The sequence below is a fragment of the Cherax quadricarinatus genome, chromosome 40, assembly GCF_038502225.1.
Source record: "Cherax quadricarinatus isolate ZL_2023a chromosome 40, ASM3850222v1, whole genome shotgun sequence".
Lineage (NCBI taxonomy): Eukaryota > Metazoa > Arthropoda > Malacostraca > Decapoda > Parastacidae > Cherax > Cherax quadricarinatus.
In genome coordinates, this window is record NC_091331.1 from 29,119,162 (window position 1) to 29,140,416 (window position 21,255).

Here is a 21,255-nt window from a genome sequence, read left to right on the forward strand (position 1 = left end):
CTGTGCAACATTGTCCACAGGGCACCCCACAAAGTACCCCACAGGGCACCCACACAGGGCACCCCACAGGGCACCCCACAGGGCACCCCACAGGGCACCCCACAGGGCACCCCACAGGGCACCCCACAGGGCACCCCACAGGGCACCCCACAGGGCACCCCACAGGGCACCCCACAGGGCACCCCACACATGGAAACAGCCCCATGAATATTGCCTTAGATTCGATAGACCAGCGCTGAAGATTTCGAACCGAGCAAATAAGGCGTTGTCGAGTAATAAAAAAATTGGAGAAGGGTAAGAAAAATTTTGGAATGTTCCGAAAATAGGAGCCTATCCTTGTGAAATTTAAGAGCACATTAAAACGTAAATTTTTAACTTATTTCGGATTTCTGTTCTCATTCTTATTCCATTTAAAATTCTCTACAGTCCAAATTTTTTTTTTTCGGAAAATATAATTTGATAAAATTCCTGAAAAATTGTCAAATCTGGCACCCAATCAACCCAAAATTTATACAAAAATATTTTCATCTGAGATTCACCAGTATTTAAGGTTTGAAGCCGATCAAAGAAAGCATTCTCTAGTTATTTAATGGGAAACAACCGATATATTAAAATTCAATTTAAATTTACGCAGCTGAAAGAGAACACCCATTGATGAAACAGCGAAGAAGATTAACAAAAAAAAAATAGTCTCGAGTAATTGATCGATTCCAACAATTTTTTTAACAGTTTCAATAAAATTTCAAATTTACGCGTACTCCTTCATTATAATTAATGGTTTAAAGCCGATCAGAGGAAGCATTCTTTTGTTATGGAATATAAATGAATATTGCTATGTATTCAATAAAATCGAATACCTGGGACTTGTGAGACCCAACAGCAGCGAGAACCTTGTGTTCAAGAAACCACACCACTGGCGAAATTTGAAGCAGATCCGAAGAGTCATTCTCCAGTTACTGCAAGGATTCCAAAGAATCGAATACTTTTAACTATTGATTTATATTGTTAAATTTGCCCGATCATAAACATAACTTAATGTGTTATGTAAAAGTACACAAGTACAACTAATGCGACATGTCACACCAGTTGCATCTGTGCCTTTTTTCTTAACAATTTCTGGGTAATTCTACCGTTATTACTAAAACTTAATGAGGTAAACTAAAATTTACTTAACCTGATTTAACGGGGGTAAAGCAAAATTCCGCAATATTTTACACGCACTTGAGTTTCTTTCTCAGTCGTGGCCGTATCAAGGCCGCATATTTTTAATTGTTTGGAGCTACGCTGCTGAGGGTTTTGGTAGTTATCTGAGTCATTCCAGGATGCTGGGAATGGGTTCAACAACTTTGGTCATAGTGCAGGTGCACATACCAGTTCTTCCCAAACTCTGCCCTAGTTACCGCTCACAAACTTTAAAAATTTGAAACCAATCAGACGAAACTTTCTCGAGTTACGAGCGAAGAAAAACGAAAAGTTGGGTGAAAATAAAAAGAATAAAAATTCTGTCAAGAACTTGAAGATCCTCTTTCGGGGATAATAATAATAATAATAATAATAATAATAATAATCATAATAATAATAATAATAATAATAATAATAATCATAATAATAATAATAATAATAATAATAATAATAAAAGTAATTGCCTCTTCAATGTTAAATAAATTTAGTTTAGAAATAAGATAGTTTGGAAATACTACACAAAATACCAGCAGTTTAGTTGGAGTGTGAGCATGGTCTCTGAATATTACAGTGAGGCTGGAGGCTGGAAGCTGTGAGATGTAATGTTTAAGAACAATGTGTGGGGTAAATAGTTTTGCAAAGAATAAAGAGTGTAAAAAAATTGGTGAAAAGATGTAAACATTGTTGAATGAAAGGCACGTTTCTAAGAATTTGAATTGCAGAAAGTGAGAGCAAACCAGACACAGAGTACAGCATTGGCAGAGAGAATCTGCAAATATCAGTGAACGAAAAGGGACTCGAGGGAAATTATAACCCCAAGCACATCGCCAGAAGTACACATGATTAGTATAATGCTGCAGCAAATATACTATTAACAAAGCTCATAACAGCATTCAGGAACTAAAATTATGTTTTAGATCCTTATGCATGACATTTGTTAAGCCAGTAATTGAGTATACAGCCCCAGCATGGAGCCCAAGCCTAGCCAAACATATGATGATGCTTAAAAAGATCGAAAGTCGTGCAGTCAGACTAGTAGCAGAACTGGGAGGAAGGTCCTGTGAGAAAAAGTTGAAGGAACTCAAGTGACGACTTGGCGAAGAGAAAGACCAAGTAAACACGATTACGACGTACAAAATCTTAATAGGAATTGGTAAAACAGACAGGAACAAATATTTGAAGAGGACCAGCATAAAGAGGACACAGGTGAAAGCTAAACACACAGATAAGCCATAGGAGTGAAAGGAAGTATTTTTTTTAGTCTCAGATTGGTTGAAAAGTGGAATGATTTGGACGAGGAAGTGGTGGAGACATATTCGGTGCACACCTTTAGGAGCAGATACGATAAGGAGGCAGGGCCAGGAGTCTCGACCCCCGGCAATCATAGTTCCGTGAGTACAACTCATTGAATATATCTGGAGTGACTGGACGGTGTAGCTGGTCTTCCAGATAGAGTTGGAGCATCCAGCAGTATAGATGCAGGTATTAAATCAGGATGAGTGGAGACAAGTGGTTTTGGAAGTAAGACGTTCTGTTTGAGAATGAGCAGGTTGGAGTAGGAGCAGGTTGGAGTAGAAGCAGGTTGGAACATTATATATGTTAGTTGAACATGAGTTCCGGAAGTGGGTTGTACAGAATCTGAACTCTAAAGGATGGATGGTAATGTCTCATTTCGATGTCTCATTCTCCATGAAAACAACTAGGAACTGAGTGACGGTGAATGTGTTTCATCTATCTGCTTACTTTACCTTAGTGAGAAATGAGTTTTATGTTTATGTAATATTCTTAAAATATAAACCAATTAATTTGAAAAACGCTCAAAAAATACTAAGGTTAGCCTAGTGTCAGAAAACACAATCATTAATAACGAAGGTCCAACAGACACTGCACTTCTGCTCCTTTCAGACTCTATTACAGTGGATGTTAATTACTATGGTGAATAATGCATAAATTCTGTAGGAATCTTTGCGTTTCTTGGACTAAACCTGATTACCCCTTTTTCCATAACCGCCGCTACAGATAGTTCCCATACAAACAAATTAATAATTACTAGAAATTGTCAACCTTGTATATGATCAACGTGCTGAGGTATAACATTCTGTGCCACGACCATAACTATTAAAGAACAAAGGTTACTTAGTTTCCTAGAAGTTAATAAGTATCAAAGTAAGATTTCTTAGCGCTGGAGCACAAAATGATTGTTACCTTAAGTAAACGAAAGAAACACTAATATATCTGATCAGAGTTAGGGTCTGAAGCCAAGAAAACAGTGGACTGAGGAGATAATGAAGCTTTAAAGACAAACAAGATACAGAGAATTAGTAAAGATATAGACCTAGGAAAAAAATATTGTATAACTGAACAAAATAATGCCAAAAGGGCACAAGGATTCATATCTTGAAGCTCTTGTAATATAAATGCAAATGTTATCCTTCAACTTTATCTTGCCCTTGTGAGACCTCGCGTAGATTATGTACTGCACTTCTCGTTATCATGCTGCAAAAGATATGTAAATTCTTTTAGGAAGCATGTATGTTTTAAATATAATATTTACTTTATGAAAAGCGTTAAATCCATGTGTTGAAGGCTCAAACTGATCGTGAAGTAGACACATTACTGGAATGTATTCCCCAAGATGGAAAGTATACAGAGACTGTTGAATGTGTTAATAATGTGTCTAATAAATTTTCATTATCATGCAATGCAAGAATTTCCAAAAAGCAGCTAATAAAACCACTCAATTGTATATAAGGTAAAGAATCATAATAAATGTCCACAGGCTGACGTTCCACTGTAATTTATACCAAAAGATGAAAATAAAATTCTTGTCAAGCTTTCTACGTGTTTCTTGTCATGTAGTCGTATCTTGCATGGTATGTACAATGTGTCGGCGATGGTAGAGAAAACAGCACTGGGGCTCCACCTTCCAGTAAAAAGATGAAACAACAGGTTTTACTGATGTACTCAAAAATGAATACATATTAAGATAAAACTATAAACATGAAGCCAGTTCCTGTGTTTGTGAAAACTATCGACGTTAAACAAAAGACATTTGTTGCTGATTAACCAATAACTAAGAAGAGTTTAGGAGAAAAATTTGTTTTATACGACAGTGAAGTATGTTCAAATGTGTTGCATTTAAATGTAGGTGGCCGAGCCTATGTAGACAACCTGTACTGTCTGCACAGACAGCCCATGCTGTCTGTACAGACAGCCCATGCTGTCTGCACAGACAGCCCATTCTGTCTGCACAGACAGCCCATGCTGTCTGCCAGCTTAGTTCATATTTCGCGCCACTCATGTGCTGCCCTCTGGGCCTGTCCAAGTCTGTGGGAAGCTGGTCCCACACTCTCTCACTCACACAGCGGCCTGGCAGCAAGACACAAGGCCTACTAGTAGTTCTCTCTCGTGGGATGGCCCTCCCGGGCCATGGGCACAACACACAAGCATGTGTACCCACCACGACTTAACAATAAAGAAAGAAGCCTCCGAAGATATATCATTAACCACCCGCTTTCAGCTCTACTAAATAATCGCTGGTTCACACTCAATGTTTCCACCCTCGCCTGGAATCGAACCCAGACACTCACCATGTGAAACTAGAGCTTTATAATAACTCAGTCTATCGCTTTCCTTGACATAAACAGGAGAATAAACTACTGAAAAATATTATTTTTCTATTTCATGTCAGTATTTAGTGTGTGTGGGAGCACTCAGTGATTGCTGTCATAATAATAATAATAACAATAATAATAATAATAATAATCTTTATTTCTAAAACGTTCCTTATGCAATTGATAAAGGATTAGCTGACATTATTAACATACTTTCTTGAAAGCCTCTGGTTATTAAGAAGAGGTTAGGTTAGGTAAGCTTCGTCAGGAGAGAGTACAAGTGTTTCCTGACGCTGGTCTTACATGATGACCCGCCGTTGGAGATTTTGGTCATCTGACCGAGGCTCCACCCCTTTTAAAATTATAGTCATACTTATAACTATTAGGACCTTTGAAGAGCATTTTGGGCAGCCTGAATAACCCAAAACAACTGAAAGATTATATAATTAAATTTGGTTTACAAGGGCTTTACATGAAAGTTAAAATTTACAATCTTGTACATTAACAATTTGGTTTATGACTGTTACATTTTTAGAATTTATTTGTATGAAAATGTTTTACAATGTTTGTGGTGATTATTACATATGTTGAAATAAATTGATGACAGAACAATAATTTGAATGATACTGTGAGTAAACAAGGTTGATGTTGATAAATTGGATTTTAATATAATTAGTCTATGAGGCATTTAGGTCAGCCGAACTCCACCATTCTTAGACTCAACATGGACTCTAAGAATGGTAGAGTCCAATACGTGGTATACCAAAGAGGATTTCGTTTCATGTATAGTGTTTATGTGTTCTGTCGCAGCTCTCAGGAAGTGTATAAGCACGGATTTGAAGGCTTTTGACACAGTTCCGCACAATAGGATAGTGCAGGAGCTGGAGGACCAGGCAGGTATAACAGGGAAGGCACCGCAGTGGATCGGAGATTATCTGACAGGAAAGCATCAGCGAGGCATGGTACGCGACGATGTGTCGGAGTGAGCGCCTGTGACGAGCGGGGTTCCACAGGGGTCAGTTCTAGGGCTGGTGCTGGTATATGTGAATGACATGACGAAGGAATAGTCTCAGAAGTGTCTCTGTTTACAGACGATGTCAAATTAATGAGGAGAATTCAATCGGACTAGGACCAAAGGGGATTTGAACAGTTTACAAACCTGGTCCGGCAAATGGCTCCTGTAGTTCAACACTGCCAAATGCAAAGTCATGAAGATCGGGGAAGGGCGAAGAAGACCGCAGACAGAATACAGTCTACGGGGCCAAAGACTACAAACCTCACTCAAGGAAAAGGATCTTTGGGTGAGTAAACACTGAACACGTCCGCCTGTTTTGCTCATCAACCAAATAACTGCTGCGGCATACGGGAGTTTAGTAAACCTAAAAGTAGCCTTCCGACACCTCAGTAAGGGATCGTTCAGGACTCTGTACACCGTGTACATCAGGTCTATATTGGAGTATGGAGCACCAGTTAGGAACCCACACCTGGCCAAGCACGTCAGGAAATTAGAGAAAGTGCAAAAGTTTGCAACGAGACTAGTTACGGAGCTAAGGGGCATGTCCTACGAGGAGAGGTTAAAGGAAATCAACCTGACGACACTGAAGGACAGGAGGGACAGGGGGGGGGACATGATAACAACATATATAATACTGAGATGAATTTACAAGGTGGACAGGGACAGGATGTTCCATAGACTGGACACACCAACAAGGGGTCACAATTGGAAGTTGAAGACTCAGATAAGTCACAGGGATGTTAGGAAGTATTTCTTCAGACACAGAGTTGTCAGGAAATGAAATAGTCTGGAAAGGGAGGTGGTGGAAGCAGGATCCATGTTTAGCTTTAAGAAGAGGTATGATAAAGCTCATGGAGCAAGGAGGGAGTGATCTAGTAGCGACCCGTGAAGAGGATGGGCCAGGAGCTATGACTCGAGCCCTGCAACCACAATTAGGTGAATTAGGTGAGTACATACCCACACGAACAGTGAAGGGGCAGGGCCAGGAGCTGTGCCTCGACATATAGGTGAGTACAAACAGATGAGTACATTTTTATATTTTATTGTTTGAATTTCATCATCACCAGTGTTTTGTGAACACTAATAATAATAATAATAATAATAATAATAATAATAATAATTGCTTTTAATAAATACAAAGTTAAATAATATTAAACAAAAAACATCAAGCTTTAAATTCCCTTTTAATAAATACAAAGTTAAATAATATTCAAAAACAGAAAAAGCACAAGCTTTCGAACGTTCACCATCAGCTTAGACAAAAGAAAAGTGAGTGATGGTTCTCTCACAGAAACAGACGAATGAAGCCACAAGCAAGAGTGTCGATTACGTTCACTCATCAGCTTCAATGACATGCTTCACTGGCCGCGTTCACTTAGCAGCTTCACTGGCTGTGTTCACTTAGCAGCTTCACTGACATGCTTCACTGGCCGTGTTCACATAGCTTCACTGACATGCTTCACTGGCCGCGTTCACTTAGCAGCTTCACTGACATGCTTCACTGGCCGCGCTTCAGCTTACTGCAGCTTCACTGACATGCCGTGTTCACTAGCTAGACATGCTTCACTGACATGCTTCACTGGCCGCGTTCACTTAGCAGCTTCACTGGCCGTGTTCACTTAGCAGCTTCACTGACATGCTTCACTGAGTGGCTTCACACAGCAGTTGAGACCCACGCTGTTTCATCCTTGTACTCACTCAGGCGTGTTTGTGCACTGGCTCTCTGGAGTATTGAGAAAGCTGTGGAGTAAACAGCATTCAGCGTTCCTTTAACAGTATTCCGTAAAGAGTTCCGTTATCAGTGTTCTGTTAAGTTTTTGTTATGAATAGTGCCGCAGCAGCTTCTGAGAAGAACGAAATGGTAAGAAAATACAGATTAGATCCAGAAAATCATTTACTTAGAGAAAAAACTTGATATTTTAATGAATTTAAAAATATAGGTAACTGTAGCAGCGCTGTCTAAGCCATACTAGTTTAGTGATTCTTCTTCTTGATAATAATAATAATCTCATAATTTTACACAATACAAGTATCTTGCATTTAGCATATCCAAGTGAAATTAGAAATAAATAGCAATTGTAAAAATTACCAAAAATTTTACGATAAGTATTTGTTTGGTTTAGTTTTTAATTAAGTTTAGCCAAAGGCTGTGAAAAAAAAGATTCAAATCGTTAATGGTATTATATAAAACAATTGTCTTTGTAGTATATGTGATTTTTTCACTTGATATAGAGGAAGGGGAGCAGCTTTCAGCCCTCACTGTTCAGTGTATATGTCACATATGTTGAACAAGCTTTATTCTAGGAATACGTCAGTCAAGGCAGAACTCAAACTTGAGCTAAACTTAGTCATTGTGTCTGAACATTCAGGATGATTCAAGCCTGAGGCTAATGACATTTACACCGAGAGGTATATTTCTCTGTGTAGAGTATATATGCTGGGAGTTTGCAGGTTACATAATAGCTAAACGAACAATGATGCCTAAAGAAATATTAAGGGATGTTTTACTAACCAGGGGATTTGTCGAGCAATTACATAATTTACATTGACACATTGAGTATACATAGAGGAGATGGAGGGATAGGAATAGTAGTATTTAACATGTTTTAAGTAATAGTTGTGAAGCTAGAATCTTGGAGTAAGTGTTGATATAGATAAAGATTGCTTTCATATGTTTGTGCCCTTTTCATGTGTGAAGAATGTTTCTCCGTTGTAAACTTTTTGAATCTCCAGCTAGAAATGTTGTAAACACAACATTAATGTTGTAAACACTTGTGTGAGTTATTCCTGGATGCAAGATAGTCCACGAAGGTGTTTACAGTATTTCCTGCGGATGCAAAAAAAAAAAATTAAAGAATATTTGGAGAAACATGAAGTTCCATCGAAATACTTCTGAAGTAGCATTTGAGGAGGCAGATGTAACAGCCTGAACACTTACATGCAGCATCGGAACACTACTATGTTGGGAAATGGAAGGATATCCGCTTGGTTATCCAAGAAAGAGACGGAGATGCAAGTGCATGGAGGCCGCCCTAATATCTATGACACTGTTATACAGAATAAAGACAGCATTATTTCAAGAGATTCTAACACGAATCCTATTATACCTACATGTTCTTCGTGTAGTTGATTAGCTTTAACCCTGATGAGTCACCAAGCCAGTTTTGATGTGTGAACCTTTTAAACAATGAATGTCGAACACAATAATGTTACAGCTGTTTCAGAAACACGTTTATAATCAACTGCTCTACCATTACTTTCATCAGTCATAATTACCTCGCAGTAATTAGGAATAATGATATCTCGTTAAATAGCATTGATTTCTCTTCAATAAATTATAATAGCACTGATTGTGACTTGGTTAGACGATGTTAATCTTTGTTAAAGCAATAAATGTTTAATTTAGCAAAATAAAATGTTGGCGTGTAATTTAAAAGTTCATGATCGACTATTTACTCTTTAATGTCAGGAAGGTGATCTTAATCCTAGGAAATAAAACTACTTTTCACGAGTTAAAATTGATTACCTCGTATTCGTGGACGCTTTGACCCTAACGGATCTTCTTCCACCTAGGTAGGATAACCTATAAAATAAGACAACACAGTGATCATAATTAAGACTTATAGCTGTCTTGTCACAAGTGTGCAGTACAGTCACTGTCCCACCACCACCACAATAACGTCCCCACTATCAAGGCCTGAGCTTGCTACCACCTGCAGCTCACAAGACTGCCATCCCCACGAGCCCCTTTGGGGCGGGGCAGATGGCAGACCAGAGGCCTAGCTTCTCCCTACGAGCCCCGTGAGGGCGGGGAATGTGGCTAGGCCTGGGGACAGTTTGTCCCAAAGATGAGGGGGTACTTGTACCTCCTCCCATGGGAGACTTAAGTCTCGAGACACTCCCCAGATAGGGAGCCAAGGCCGGGTCACCACTACTTGGAAAAGACCCGGGCCGGGAGAATACCGGCGAATAAAAAAAAAAAAAAAAAAAAAAAAAAAAAAAACGTCCCCACTCCTTTGGAAAGTAAGCAATGTGTTTCTCATCTCCATAACTCCCTTCCAGTTAATCGGTTTCCTCTGAATATTTTCATAAATGTTGTCTTGCTAGCACTCCAGCAGCACGTAAGGTCATGAATGCCATCCTGATGTAACACAAGCTTGCTGGATTCTCAAGTCTCAAACACTCAAAACTTTATTTACCCCCTCCCTTCATCCCTTTGTGTGTGTACTCGCCTAGTTGTACTTACCTAGTTGTGGTTGCAGGGGTCGGTTCACAGCTCCTGGCCCCGCCTCTTCACGAGCCGCTGCTGGGTCTCCATAAACCATGAACTTTATCATACCTCTTCTTAAAGCTATGAATGGATCCTGCCTTCACTACATCGCTTCCCAAACTATCCCACTTCCTGACTATGTGACTGAAGAAATACTTCCTAATATCTCTGTAATTCATCTGAGTCTTCAACTTCCAACTGTGTCCCCTTGTTGCTGTGTCCCATCTCTGGAACATTCTGTCTCTGTCCACCTTGTCGATTCCTCTCAGTATTTTATATGTCGTTATCATGTCCCCTCCATATCTCTTGCCCTCCAGTGTCGTCAGGCCGATTTCCCTTAACCTCTCCTCGTAGGATATACCCTTTAGCTCTGGGACTAGTTTTGTTGCAAACCTTTGCACTTTCTCTAGTTTCTTTACGTGCTTGGCTAGATGTGGGTTCCAAACTTGTGCCGCATACACCAATATGGGCCTAACGTACACAGTGTACAGGGTCCTGAACGATTCCTTAAGATGGCGGAATGCTGTTCTTAGGGTTGCTAGGCGCCCATATGCTGCAGCAGTTATTTGGTTGATGTGCGCCTCAGGAGATATCTGGTGATATACTCACCCCAAGCTCTTTTTTCCTTGAGTGAGGTTTGTAGTTTCTGGCCGCCTAGACTGTACTCAGTCTGCGATCTTCTTTGCCCTTCCACAATCTTCATGACTTTGCACTTGGCAGGGTTGAACGCCAGGAGCCAATTGGTGGACCAGGCCTGTAGCCTGTCCAGATCCCTTCGTAGTTCTGCCTGGTCCTCGTCAGACTAAATTCTTCTCATCAACTTCACATCTGCAAACAGGGACACTTTGGAGTCTATTCCTTCAGTCATGCTCACAAATACCAGAAACAGCACCGGTCCTAGGACTGACCCCTGTGGAACCCCACTCGTCACAGGCGCCCACTCTGACACCTCAGCTTGTACCATGACTCGCTGCTGTCTTCCTGACAGGTATTCCCTGATCCACCACTCTTCTCCTGATCATCTCCATAACTTAGCTTTCTATACATGTCAGTGACACTGGTCTATAGTTTAGTGCTTCTTGTACACATAGCGACTCTGTACCCTCTCTCAGGACCCATGGAGAGATGTTATCCGACTCCATCGCCTTTGAGGTGTATAGCTCGCTTACCAGCCTCTTCACTTCTTTCTTGGTTGTATGTATTGTGTCCAACACTTGGTGTACCCCACCTCTCCCTCTTTCTGGAGTCCCTTCTGTCTCCTCTATGAATACTCTTGGAATTTCATCTGGCTGTAGTTTCTCTAACGACATGAAAAAAAAAAAAACTAATCTTAAGTGTGATCTACGGACTCCAAACCTAGATAGTTACCATCATAAACTTCTGTGCACTTAAACTGCACAAGCATCTAAAACAAAAATATAGTTTTAATGGGAAATTTTACCTTTAGGCAAATCGACTGGTGCAATTTAAGATACTTTAGAGTATAGCGACTCTCTTGAAATGGTCCACGACTGATTTTTAAAACAGCTTTTATCAAAAACTATAGGAAATAATCTGCTAGATTTGGTTCAGGTAAACAAGGATTATCTGATAGATAATCTTGAAGTTAATAAAGAGCTTGGAGAAAGCAATCACAAATCACTTAGTTTCAATATATCATAGTGATTGAAAAGTTAAAGGCCCCCACTTTTTGCACTGCAGATTATATGGGATAAAGGACTCCTTGAAAAGTTTAGATTGAGGTAACCTGACTAAGAGATTATCGTGAGCGAGACTGGACTGGTGGTGGTGATGGTTGCTAATGTGACAGTTTACGATGCACATCCCAGCAGAGAATTTAGATCAAACATGAATGATCCTAAGTGGATTAACAATAGACTTAAACACCTCGTTTGTGAAAAGTCAATTGCAGGCCAATCAAAAAGAGGCGAGGAGTCTCCTTAGTGTATAATAATTTAAATTTTAGAGGGAAGTAAAAAAAATGGAACAAGTAAAGTCAAGAGAGACTATAAAATTAAGGTTGTGAAGAAGTCGAAAACCAATCCAAATTATTTCTTTCAGGTATATAGGAATAAGAATAGTGAAGAGATATGCCCACTTAAATGTAACTCAAATTAGTAAACTGTTAACAAAGAAATGTGTACTATTTTTAACACTTATTGTCTTTCTCTTCACAAGAGAATACATACGAAATCATATTAATTACTATGCCGGTCAAAACGAAAAAAAATATATACAGAACCGAACTCGCTAGAGACAAGGTCATCAGACAGCTGGATAAGTGCAAGTCAAACAAGTCACCAGACTGATGAGTTGCTTACAAAGGTTCTAAAGAAACGCAATTAGTAACTTATCAAACTTTTAATTAGTCTCTTCAACAGATCACTACAAAACAGGTATTGTACAGGATAAATGGGAAATTTACAAAGCGGGAAACAGATACTTAGCTTCAGTTAGTAGACAATTCGATCTAACCTCGGTTGTGGGAAAGTTGATGGAATCTGAAATTGCTGTTCAATTAGACTCCACCTTGTAAAATATAATTTGATCAACAAATCTCAGCTCAGTTGACTCACGAAATCGTAATGACACGATTGCAAACAAACCATACCCCGGCCGGGATTGAACCCGCGGTCAGAGAGTCTCAGAACTCCAGACCGTCGCGTTAGCCACTAGACCAGCTAGCCACAATAAGATTCATCCAACTAGGTATATTTCTACACCATAGGAAGGTTAGCACAGGCACCACTGTGACCACAAATGCAAGTTTTTACAGACGAATCTCCAGCTAGCGTGGCCGTGACGAACTCTAGCTCAAGTCCCGTCACTGCCGTCAACATGACTCACGAAATCGTAATGACACGATTGCAAACACGATTGCATTTGTGGTCACAGTGGTGCCTATGCTAACCTTCCTATGGTGTAGAAATATACCTAGTTGGACGAATCTTATTGTGGCTAGCTGGTCTAGTGGCTAACGCGACGGTCTGGAGTTTTGAGACTGACCGCAGGTTCAATCCCGGCCGGGGTATGGTTTCTCAGTTCAGTTTTAAAATGGACGATGTTGCGTTACGAATTTACTTAACTTTACAAATTTACTTAACTTTAGTCAAGTAAATTTGTAACTTCAGTAAGACCTTTTATAAAGTTTCACACACAGGAGATTAATTAAGAAGATAGCTGCACAAGGAATAGAAGAAATTATCCCCTGGGTAGCGGCATGGCTAACCTATAAGCAACTGTGTGTTTATGTAATGGAGAGGAATCTGAATGAGAATCTATTACAAGTGGTGTGCCACATGAATCGGTGTTGGGACCCTTGTTCGCCAACTACATCAATGACATTAAATATAAAGACATTCGGTCACAATGGAGGGCCAGTACAACATTGCTTCGAATCCTTGGCTAGCGCAGCGTTGTTATTGATCAATACCACTCGTTCGTGGGTTACAGTAATATACACAGTGTAAGACACTGAGGAAACTTTTCGCTATAAAATCTCTGTGGGGTTCATGAGTGGATGTGAGTTAGACCTGCCTAGCATGGGCAAGATAGCCTGCTGTAGTGTTCCTTTGTTCTTGTGTTCTTATGTGTGTTCTGATTCTGATTTTAGTCATCTCATGTCCCGTCACTGGAGCTTTTGATCATATAACTTAGGTCATCCGCTGGCTTACCTGTGTACTCTTTCAAAAAATTAATACCATCATTTAGTGTTGTGAATATAACAGCATAACAAGAGTGGAATATACTTTTGCAGGCATGGTAATGCGTGGTCAGTGTCGCTGGCAGCAGGTGATGGACGAGGCGACGCTCTGGCTTCACCATTCTTCAGCACAAGGTGAACATTGACCGCTATATCTCTCTCGTCAGGAGAAACTCTCAGTAAAGCTGGATGTTATTTAATTAAATGCCACTATTTGATAGCTGTTTATGAAGATGTAGTAGACATGAAATGCTGGAAATGAATAAGACGTGATATTAATATAAAATAAAATCCTTTCATTGCAGGTCTGTGTAATTTTACAGCTGATCGAGTGCCAGGTATTTGCTGCTCTCCAGGTATGTTCATTTTACTTCAGTTTGAACATTTTTGGTCTTCCACAACACTTGTGTTATTGTGTGTTGGTAATTTTCCAGGGGAAAGGGGTAAGCAAGGCCCTTGACACACTCCAGATCATTAGGGCACCATTATCCTGCTTTCGCTTTGTATTTTTACACAGACCATTATCACCAGTCGTGGTGAAGCTAAGTGCACCAGTTTGGTGTTTAGGAATGAGTTACACTGTTTCCTTGGGTTACTGTGCACGAATAGTGGCTGTAACTAGTGAAGATAACTCCTCGTCTTAGTTATTTAGACTATTCCTAATTTTGGTTTCCGTTCAATAACTTGTGAAAGCTTCATCAGATCGGCTTCAAACTATTTAGAAGGTTAGAATAATTACAAGAAAGGACAGGTGCAACTTACCAATGCTATTTTTAAAATGGTATTTTTTTCCATTAAATAACTTGAGTATGCTTCTTCTTAACGGCTTCAAACTTTAATTGCCGATATATTTTATTGATCGGATGATACCCCATAAGTCTGTGCTGTGTACAATGAAATTTCTTGTATAATAAACTTGGAATTATTGTATTCCGAGCAATAACTGGAGAATACCTCTTCCAATCGTCTTCAAACTTTCATAGTAACAATCAAAAGTTTTCCTATTGGACTGTAAAGAAATTAAACTAGATTATAAGTGAATAAAGAAGATTGATAAATATTGAGTATTTGCATTTTTATGATGTAAATATTCATGAGTTTAATGATCCCTTAATACATTTTTGAATAGCTTTGTTTCCGACTCTTCATATATACTTGAGTACTGTATTCATTCTCTGTGTCGTTCATGACTTTACAACGCACCATTCAATTTTAAATTTTGAATGTTACTGAATGTTACTGAATTACAACTAGAACATTCATGGACCAACTGTCATGTGTAGGTGCACTCTGGTCTATGTTACATTGAACTTTCCCGATTTTCCTTTCCATGTGAGAACTTGAGAAAAAAAAAAGCCTTCGCTGATCGACTCCGCTGATCAAACTTTAAGCATTGAGACGTCCTATGTGGATGAAGGTCGAGATTATTTCTGGTGTAGAGGATAATCAGTATATTTTTTTCTCTAACGTAGGTATACATACATGTTCTGAAGGATATTTAAAAATTATGAGCAAATTTATATTTAGCTTGTGTAACTCCAAATTTGCCAATTAATTACCATGGGTAATAAACTTGGAATTTGTTGGATTCTGTGTGATATCTGCAGAATGCATCTTCTGGTTTACTTCAAATTTTTAGTGCTGGTGCGTTGTTCTTTAAGATAACTCCGCGATGACTTTGGATTATGCGACTTAGAATTTCCCAGTTTTATTAAACAAATCGTTTCCATGTGAAACAACTGGAAAATGGTGTTTCTGATGGGTTACCAACTTTACATGTTGATGTATCTTACTTATATATTGAAATGAATTAGATATTTGTGCTGCATTCTTTACCATTACTTTTGCTTGTGCTGAGGTATTAGATGAAGCTGTGATGAGATATATACGTAGCTAAGGAAATATTTGATCACAAAAGTTTGCAGAGGTTACTGCAGCGAGGCTTATGGTGAGAGATCAGGTAAATGTGAGAGAGGTCAGACTGCGGTAATGTGTGGTGCATGGGCACGACCACATTGTCACCTTTTTGTCATGTCTTGTTGAGGTAAAAGCAACTTTTCAAGTACGAGAGAGACTGGGTTCCTTAAGTACTACACGACTAGTCGTCTTAAGACATTCCTAAATTAGCGACTTAATTTTTGTAGGTATTCCGTTTTAATTAACCGATTTACCTTCATCCCATGCATCCCACATGGGTATCATACGATACCCATGTGGGATGCATGAGGTGAAAGATGCCGGATGAAAGATGTGGGTAAAAGATGTGGGATGCGAGGGTGAATGCAAGACCAACTAGACAACAAACACGTGTGTAGCAGTAATCAAAACAAGATGCATCCCACATGGGTATCGCAAGATAATGCGCATTGTATTGAAAGCTTAAAATAATGTTTAGCAATTGAACTTTAAAACAGGAAATTTAAAAAGTTCAGTAAAGCTACAGTAGGTTTTAATGTTGATTTGTCAACGGCGCATTCCTAAGACAATGGATAGTCAGCTTCTCATCTCTCGCAACAATTTTCTTTCCAATGATGAATCCTTTCTCCTTTTCGACCATGCATTGCGTGAAGCCCGTGTTGGACGGGAGTGTATAGCTGCAGCTTCTCTGACTGCTTCCTTCATCACCGCTCAGCAAGGAAAACACATTTGCTATATAGAATTGATGCGCACTCGCCAGCACTCACATGGAAACCCTTTTACCGTCCAGCTAAATATCCACACCCCTTCTTTTATGACAGCCATCTTATTCCACACCTCTACTCCAATCATATATATATATATATATATATATATATATATATATATATATATATATATATATATATATATATATATATATGCAATAAGATCACAGTAAACAGGTGATTTTAAAATATGCAAAACAACCACTGTGAAAGAGTAGTGAAATTCCAAGCGCTTTCGTGACTACTCACATTGAACATTAAAGTGGTATAAAATACCGACAGGTTGTTAGGTAAGACACATATGCAACAGTTAGGTATCTTTATTTCGAAACGTTTCGCCTACACAGTAGGCTTCTTCAGTCGAGTACAAAAAAGTTGATAGAAGCAGAAGATACTTGAAGACGATGTAATCAGTCCATCACCCTTAAAGTTTTGAGGTGGTCAGTCCCTCAGTCTGGAGAAGAGCATTGTTCCAAAGTCTGAAACAATATGGAGTTCAATCTGTCAGACACTGCAACACAAGGGTATCTTGGTATAGACCTGAAATCTAATTCGACAACCTCTTCTAGTGAGAACGGCTGGATTTGAGAGGGACCTGACCTTCCAACATCTGCGTTCTACCTGTGACCTACGTCTCACCTCCTGGCGCTATATAAGGCTCCATCCTGTCACTTCAACTCCATATTGTTTCAGACTTTGGAACAATGCTCTTCTCCAGACTGAGGGACTGACCACCTCAAAACTTTAAGGGTGGTGGACTGATTACATCGTCTTCAAGTCTCTTCTGCTTCTATCAACTTTTCTGTACTCGACTGAAGAAGCCTACTGTGTAGGCGAAACGTTTCGAAATAAAGATACCTAACTGTTGCATATGTGTCTTACCTAACTACTCACATTGTCAAGGAACTATGAAAGTAATACATCAAAGGAAGGCAATTAAAGGGCTTAGACCACACCTCACAGTCAACTCCCACAACAAAGAAACACCTGACGCGGGACAATACCGGAGTCATAAGAAAAAAGGAACACTGCAGTAGGTCCGCTGGTCCAACTAGACAGGTCCTCACGACATCCCACCATCAGAAATAAGGTTTATTATTTGTCCAATGTATTATTAAAATCTAACCAAATTTTATTAATTATAAATGAATCTAATTTATACAAACCTAAGGAAATATTCATATTATTTTCAAAACTCCTTTTTATGAAACAAGATTCAATTATATTTCTGTCAACCATGGACTTGCTTGATACAACTTTCTCAACTTTTTGAAAATCAATTGGATGGTTAAAGTCTCTCACATGAATAGAGCATTGGAATCTTGTCCAGTTCTAATGCTATATTTATGTTGTTTTATTCTAAGTTCGAGACTTTTACCAGTTTGACCGTAATAAACTTTATCGCAAATTTTACAAGGAATCTTAGACACATCAGTCAGCATTTTGGGGGGAATTCTTTATCAAAAGTTTTTTTTACTGTATCAAGACTTTTAAATACAACTTTAATATTAAAAGTCTTAAGAAGAGAAGGCATATCAATCAAGTTTTCATGGTAAGGGAGAACCAACATATTTTTAGTTGAATAAGGCTGGTTGTCCCTTTTTGGGATAAAGTTAAACTGTTTGTTTTCTCATCAATGTTTTTGAGAGCTTTACGTATTTGTAGTCCAGAGTTCATTGATGAAGAAATATCCAAAATTTATGAAATAGCCAATGATCTGAAATACCCGAGAAATGTAATTGATATATCATTTAAAATTGCTAGAAATACTTTTTACAACCCAAAAAGGGACAACCAACCTTATTCAACTAAAAATATGTTGGTTCTCCCTTACCATGAAAACTTGGTTGATATGCCTTCTCTTCTTAAGACTTTTAATATTAAAGTTGTATTTAAAAGTCTTGATACAGTAAAAAAAACTTTTGACAAAGAATTCCCCCCAAAATGCTGACGGATGTGTCTGTAAGATTCCTTGTAAAATTTGCGATAAAGTTTATTACGGTCAAACTGGTAAAAGTCTCGAACTTAGATTAAAACAACATAAATATAGCATTAGAACTTGACAAGATTCCAATGCTCTATTTATTCAGGTGAGAGACTTTAACCATCCAATTGATTTTTAAAAAGCTGAGAAAGTTGTATCAAGTCCATGGTTGACAGAAATATAATAGAATCTTGTTTCATAAAAAGCAGTTTTGAAAATATGAATATTTCCTTAGGTTTGTATAAATTAGATTCATTTATAATTAATAAAATTTGATTATAGTTTAATAATACATTGGACAAATAACGAACCTTATTTCTTGGGTAGAATGATTTGTTGGTGGGATGTCGTGAGGACCTGTCTAGTTGGACCAGCGGACCTACTGCAGTGTTCCTTTTTTCTTATGACTCCGGTATTGTCCCGCGTCAGGTGTTTTTGTTGTGGGAGTTGACTGTGAGGTGTGGTCTAAGCCCTTTAATTGCCTTCCTTTGATGTATTACTTTCATAGTTCCTTGACAATGTGAGTAGTCACGAAAGCGCTTGGAATTTCACTACTCTTTCACAGTGGTTGTTTTGCGTGTATGTATATATATATATATATCTATATATTATATATATATATATATATATATATATATATATATATATATATATATGTCGTGCCGAATAGGTATAACTGGTCACTTAGCAAGAACTCATTTAAAACTCAGTCCCTTTCATGATTTTTCTCTTATACGTTTAAAGATATATTTTTTTCATTTATGTTAATGTAAATAATGGAACTCTGTGAACCATTAACTAATATTTTTAATTTATCTCTTCAAACAGGTGTAGTGTCTGATATGTGGAAGATGGCTAATGTAACTCCTATTTTTAAAACAGGGGACAAGTCGTTACCGTCAAATTACCGCCCAATAAGCCTGACCTCAATTGTAGGCAAATTACTAGAGTCAATTATAGCTGAGATTATAAGAAGCCATCTCGATAAGCATAGCTTGATTAATGATACTCAGCATGGATTCACAAGAGGCCGGTCTTGTCTAACTAATTTATTAACTTTCTTCAGTAAAGCTTTTGAGGCTGTTGACCACAATAAAGAATTTGATATTATTTACTTAGATTTTAGTAAGGCTTTTGATAGAGTTCCGCACCATAGACTGTTAAAGAAAGTGGCAGCTCATGGCATTGGGGGAAAAGTGCTCTCGTGGATCGAGTCATGGCTCACTGACAGGAAGCAGAGAGTGTCCATAAATGGGGTTAAATCCGAGTGGGGATCTGTAACAAGTGGCGTTCCACAGGGATCAGTCTTGGGCCCGTTGTTGTTTATAATATATATCAATGATCTTGATGAGGGAATTACTAGTGATATGAGCAAATTCGCCGATGACACAAAGATAGGTAGGAAAATTGATTCAAACGTAGATGTTAGGGAACTTCAGGAGGATTTAAACAAACTCTATTCTTGGTCAGAAAAGTGGCAGATGCAGTTCAATGTAGATAAATGCAAGGTTCTGAAGCTTGGGAGTGCCCATAACCCTAGTACTTATAAATTAAATGATGTAGAACTTAGCCATACAGATTGCGAAAAGGACTTGGGGGTTATGGTGAGCAGCAACCTTAAACCAAGACAGCAATGCCTAAGCGTACGTAATAAGGCAAATAGATTACTGGGATTTATATCAAGAAGTGTAAGCAACAGAAGTCCAGAGGTCATACTGCAGCTTTATACATCATTAGTAAGGCCTCACCTTGATTATGCAGCTCAGTTCTGGTCTCCGTATTACAAAATGGACATAAATTCGTTAGAAAACATTCAGCGTAGGATGAATAAATTAATACATAGCATCAGAAATCTTCCTTATGAAGAAAGATTGAAGACTCTTAAGTTACATTCACTTGTTAGACGAAGAATGAGGGGAGACCTGATCGAAGTGTATAAGTGGAAGATAGGTATTAATAAAGGGGATATTAATAAGGTCTTGAGGATGTCTCTCCAAGAGAGAACGCGCAGTAATGGATTTAAATTAGATAAGTTTAGATTTAGAAAGGACATAGGAAAGTATTGGTTTGGAAATAGGGTAGTTGATGAGTGGAACAGTCTACCTAGTTGGGTTATTGAGGCTGGGACTTTGGGTAGTTTCAAATCTAGGTTGGATAAGTACATGAGTGGGAGGGGTTGGATTTGAGTGGGACTTTCACATCAGAGCTTATTTCTTGGGTGGCATTGAAAATTGGGTTGGGCAAATGTTTTGTTAGTGGGATGAATTGTAAAGGACCTGCCTAGTATGGGCCAGCAGGCCTCCTGCAGTGTTCCTCCTTTCTTATGTTCTTATGTTCTTATAATTTTATACCAAAAAAACTTTGGAAACGTACCTAACCTTATTAAAACAAGCGCAACTTAATTCAGCCCTATCCAACTAAATATATTTTACATAATTTTAGAATAATTTAATAAACACAATGAAACATATTTTTTTCTTTAGGGTCAGAATGATTTTTGCGAAATTATTGCATATGCAAATTTTTGCTTGCCTTTTTCTGCAAGAGGAGCGTTGCTATTTAAGCCAAAATCACAAGTTTTACCCATTCTGTACGACATTACATATATAATGTGTGAGAGGACGGGAAGAAGATGGGAAGAGGACGGGAAGATGATGGGAAGAGGACGGGAAGAAGATGGGAAGAGGACGGGAAGAAGATGGGAAGAGGACGGGAAGAAGATGGGAAGAGGACGGGAAGAGGACGGGAAGAAGATGGGAAGAGGACGGGAAGAAGATGGGAAGAGGAAAGGGGTAGCAAACTA

At 38.6% G+C, this 21,255-nt stretch overlaps 1 long non-coding RNA gene across 1 annotated transcript in view; it reads left to right on the plus strand.

Annotated features, from left to right (window-relative positions):
- The first annotated feature begins 7,544 nt into the window (after positions 1-7,544).
- The window catches only part of LOC138853785 (uncharacterized), a 106,612-nt gene continuing 92,901 nt past the window's right edge, over positions 7,545-21,255 (plus strand). The window contains exons 1-2 of the long non-coding RNA XR_011392945.1: positions 7,545-7,672; positions 13,839-13,919. This is a non-coding gene — a long non-coding RNA (uncharacterized lncRNA). The remainder of the gene's footprint in view (positions 7,673-13,838; positions 13,920-21,255) is intronic.